Below are 5,544 nucleotides of genomic sequence, written 5' to 3'. Positions count from 1 at the left end.
CGGGCCTCTCACTGTTGTGGCCTCTCCCGTTGCGGAGCACAGGCTCCGGACGCGCAGGCTCAGCAGCCACGGCTCACGGGCCCAGCTGCTCCGCGGCACGTGGGATCCTCCCGGACCGGGGAACGAACCCGTGTCCCCTGCATCGGCAGGCGGACTCCCAACCACTGCGCCACCAGGGAAGCCCGCAATTGCCTCTTAAGTGCGTTCTCTTCTTCCACATTCATCCACTTAAAATATGTACATAAAGCAGCCAGACTACTCTTAAAGGTCAATCAGATGATTTTTCTTACTGCGTAAAACTCTCCTTTGGCATCCTCCTTCACTTGGAACAAAATTAAAATTCTTTAGCATGACCTGAAATGCTCATAGGGATTTGCTCCTACTGTGTTCTGCTGCCCAGATTCCCTTCCAGGACAAAGGACTTCTCCTCCCAGCTGTTGGCAGTGCTGCCATCTGACAGTCCTCAACTATCAGCACTAGCTGGCAGAGAGCAGCCCAGGCCTACTGACTATTCAACATTGGGACAGGAAGGCCGTCCCCCTTGTCCCAACACTGAAGGGCATCCCAGTTCAGAGCTCCCTGCAGAGTCAGCTGAAGTCTTGTGACTGCACCATAGCCCAACTTCTCCGTCCACGTAATCTTACTCTTTCCTCTTCTCCTCCTAGTTGGTGATCCCAAGAGCCAGGGACCCCAACTGACAACAGCCCCTGTGTAGCCTGTATGCCATTTCCCTTCTCCAAGCCAATCACCTCACCCTTCTTTGCTTCCTATACGGCACCATGCTCCTTCTGGCCTTGGGGCCATTTCTCTTCTGGTTTTCCCCCTCTGTCTGGAAGTCTCTGTCTGCCTTTTGCCTGATTAGTTCCTACTCCATCAATACTCAGTTCCAAAGAGACTTCCTCAGGGAATTCATCCCTGATCTGTCAGACTAGGGCAGGGGTTCCTGTTACAAACTCTGACAACACCCTATAACTTTTCCTGGCACTTAGCTCTTATGACGTGTTTAAGATCAACCTTTCATGCTAGAATATAAGCTTCAGGCAGGTAGTGGCTTTGCCTGCTTTCTTCCATCATGTCTGCTTAGCACTGAGCAGGCTGCCTTACATTTAATAGATGCTTAATACATTCATTTGTTGGATGAGTGAATGCGTGAACGATTTAATTCCCTTGTTTTGGCTCACGGTGATAGGCAGAAAAAGGCAATGATAAGGGTCTCTGAGTCACTGTGGCTGACAACTGCTTGTTTTCCTGCTCATGAGAAAACAAAGCAAAACAAAGAAATGCAACAAAAGAAACAAAAGCGGCAACTTAGAAAAAGTGTCTGGACCACAGCCAGAGTGAGAAACATGAGTTCCCAGTTAGAGCTGCCATCAATGTTTCAGCCAACGGGATAATCAAAGTAAAATGTCCCCAGGCAAGATTAGCAAGATTCCTTCTCTGTGTCTAATGTGGGTCCCCAAACGTGCAAAATGTGTCCATTAAATTGGACTCAGCTCAAGTCAAGGAGCATCTGTCTTTTCTTTTAATACTCCTGAGGTTTCCATTTTTACAGTGAAATCTTCCATCTTTTTGGATGGTTATCTGTTGTACAATGAAACAGCCAAATCAAAAAAAAATATATGAAGGCCTTAATAACTATGACTCAAAATCTAGAAGCCATAAAATAAAAGAATAAATTAAAGTATGTAAAAATTAAAACCACTTGGCCTAGCATTCGAAACCACAAGAGCGGAGAATAAATTCAAAGGACACACCGAGAAATTGCAATTCATACTGAAAAGTATTCATCTCTCCGATATATAAGGAATGACTTGAAACTGAAAAGAAAAAGGCCAACAATTGTAAAGAAAAATGGGCAAGGGATAGGTATAGACAATTCACAAAGAAGACAAAACAAATGGTATATAAACATATAACGAGAGTCTCAGGTTCCTATGAGAGAAACTACATTGAGACACCATTTTCTACTTATGATTTTGGTAGAAATCCCAGTGTTTGATCACTCATTTATTGGCGAGGCTTTTGGGAAACAAGCAGCGTCAGTCATCGTTTGTGGATATATAAATTGGTAAGCTCCTAGGGAGGACAATTTGACAGTATCAATTAATAATGCATAGATTCTTTACCCCAGAAATTTCACTTTTAAGAATTTATACTACAGCTGTACTGGTACATGTGTGAAAGGTCTGTATAAAAAGTTTTTCCCTATAGCATTTTTGTAACAGCAAAAGATTAGAAATAACCTATAGCACATGAATCAATAGGACATTTTATGATTGATTTCTATGAGTGATTTGCAAAGAGGTTCAAAATACATTGTCATTTGAAACAAAACAAAATGCACAAGTGTTATGGTAGCTACCTTTTATGTAACTAAGAGGGAAAAATAAGAATACGTATCATATTTTCACAGAGAAATATGTGGAATAACAGGAGTTTTCTTTTTTTTTGGTGGTGTTGGGGGCATGCGAACCAGAGAGAAGAGAGATTGGAAAGAGACTCTTCATTGAATATTTTTTATTATTTAAAATTCTTGAACAATGTGAGATTCATCACTGAATATTCCACCTTAAAATTTTGTATCACCTATTCACAAATTAAATAATAACATGGAGAAGCAACTGTGGAATACCACCTGGGTACCTCCCGTACTCCCGGGGTGTGAAGATAGCAGAGAGAGTCCTGGTCTCAAGGAGCTTGCAGTCTACTGTGGGGATCACATTTAAACACAGGGAAAAGGAGGAGAGTGCTAGAGGGCTCTATCAAAATGTGAGGTGAAGAAACAAAGTACTGAGCGAGAGAAGGATCAAGAACAAAGTGGTGAGGGCTAGAGTTTAAGAGGGTGAGTTCATAGGAAAGATACAAGGACTAACTAGGTCTTCAAGACTGAGCCTACTTGGGAAGGCAGGAGATCAGGTCAGGAATTGTGCTAAGCCGGTTTCAGGGGCTACATTCTTTAATCTTCCCAACAAACATAATGAGATTGGTATTATCATCATCTCCATTTTTAGATGAGGAATGTAAGTTATGGAAGGGTAAGTAACTTGCTCAAGGTCACTTAGCTAGTAAGCGGTCAAGCCAGGATTCATAGGTACATCTTCCTTCAGTAGCACCCTGTCTCCCCTTTAATAGAAAAGAGATCATTGTTTCTACTGAGGTAAATTTTACACATGGTGAAATGCAAAGATTCCAAATGTTTGTTCAATTTCGTGAGCTTTGACAAACATATAGACTTTTGTAACCAATACTCCAATCAGGACACAGAATGCTTTCATTACCTCATTATTATTTCATTACCTTATTATTACCTTAGAAAGCTCTCTCGTGCCTCCTTCCAATCAATCCTAATCTACTGCAGAAAACCATTGCTCTGATTTCTATCACAATAGTTTTGTCTATGTTGTTGGACATATCAGTACTGTGTTCGTTTTTATTGCTGAGTACTATTCCATTATATGGACATACCACAGTTTGTTTATCCATTCTCTTGCTGATGGACATTTGCTGACAGGTTCTGGATGTTAAATAAAGTTGGTATGGATATTCTTGTATAGGGTTTGTGTAGACATATGTTTTTATTTCTCTTCAATAAACACCTCAGAGTAGAATTGCTGGGTTATAGAATAAGAGTATCTTTAACCTTATAAGGAATTGCCAAACAGATTTACAAAGTGGCTATCCCATTTTGCAATCCCACCAAAAACATTCGAGATGCCAGCTGCTCTACATGCTTACCGAAATTTGGTATTGCTTTTTTGATTTTAGCTACTCTAGTGGATATGAAATTGTATCTCATGGTTTTAATTAAAGGTATTCAGCACTTTCATGTGTTACTGGCCCCTCATACATCTTCTTTGTGAGGTATCCAAGTTTTTTTGCCCATCTTTACTTTTTTTTTAAATTAATTTGCAATAGTTCTTTATATATCTGGATACAAACCCTTTGTGCATAATCTATACATTATAAATATTTTATCCCTATCTTTTAATGAGAAGTTTTAAATTTTTATGAAGTCTAATTTATCATTTATGATCAGTGCTTTTTGTATCATCTAAGAAATCTTCATTTATCCCAAGCTCACGAAGATACTATCCTAAGTTTTTAGTTTTTTTTTTTTTGCAGTACGCGGGCCTCTCACTGTTGTGGCCTCTCTCGTTGCGGAGCACAGGCTCCGGACGTGCAGGCTCAGCGGCCATGGCTCACGGGCCTAGCCGCTCTGCGGCATGCGGGATCTTCCCGGACCGGGGCACGAACCCATGTCCCCTGCATCGGCAGGCGGACTCTTAACCACTGCGCGACCAGGGAAGCCCTATCCTAAGTTTTTTTGTTTTTTTTGTTTTTTCCTAGAAGTCTTCATGTTTAGGTCTAAAGTTCAAGCTTTTATGTTTAGCTCTAGGATCCATTTAGAATTAATTTCTGTATATGGTATAAAGTCCTTCCTTCCTTCCTTCCTTTCTTCCTTCCTTCCTCCCTCCCTCCCTCCCTCCCTCTCTTCCTTCTTTCCTGCATACTTATCTAATTTTTCCAGGACAAATCATTGAAAAGATTTTATTTTCTCCAGTAAATTGCCATGGGTTCTTTGTTGAAAATCAATCGAAAATACGTGTAGGTCTACTTCTGGACTCTGTATTCAGATTCGTTGATTTATTTGTTATACCAATGCCACACTGTCATGCTTCCTGTAGTTTCATAGAAAGTCTTAAAATAAGGTAGTGTGAGGCCCTCCAAATTTATTTTTCTGGGTCAAACTTGTTTTGGCTGTTTCAGGTTCTTTTCATTTCCATATACATTGTAGAATCATCATATCACTTTCCTCAAAAAGCCAACTTGACTTTTATTGGGATTGCTTTGAATGTCTTTCAAGGAAAGACAAGTTATTTTTCAAGGAATTTGTCCAATTAATCTAAGTTGTCAAGTTTTATTGGTATAAAGCTGTTTATACTATTTTATTACCCTTTAATGTCTGTAGGACATGTAACGACACACCTTCTTTCATTACTGACATTTGTAATCTGTATTCTCATCCTTTCTTCATTAATCAGTCTCACTACGGGTTTATCAATTTTATTAATATTTTCAAAAAATAGCCTTTTTGTTTTGTTAAATTTTTCTATTGTTTGTCTTTCATTTCATCTCATTGAATTTTGCTGTTATATTTATTATTTCTTTCTTTCTATTTACTTTGGTATTGATTTGCTCTTTTCTTTCTAATTTCTTAAGGTGTAAACATAAATCACTGATTTTTGCCCTTTTTCTTCTTTTCTAAATAAGCATTTAAATTTACAAATTTCCTTCTAAATGCTGGTTAACCAATATCCCGCACATTTTGATATGCTGTATTGTCTTTAGCATTCATTTTGAAATATTTTCTAATTTCTTCTTTGGTCCATGTGTCATTTAAAAATGCATTGTTTAGTTCTAAAATATTTGGAGACTTTTAAGATATTTTATTGGTATTAAGTTCTAACTTAATGTCGTTGTGGTCAGAGAATATGCTTTTATCTTAATCTTTTAAAAGTTATTGAGACTTATTTTATATTTGAG

This window comes from Aethalodelphis obliquidens, unplaced genomic scaffold (assembly GCF_003676395.1).
Source record: "Aethalodelphis obliquidens isolate GAN/ISIS:26980383/991018 unplaced genomic scaffold, ASM367639v1 scaffold45, whole genome shotgun sequence".
NCBI lineage: Eukaryota > Metazoa > Chordata > Mammalia > Artiodactyla > Delphinidae > Aethalodelphis > Aethalodelphis obliquidens.
Note: the sequence above shows the minus strand (reverse complement) of the source record.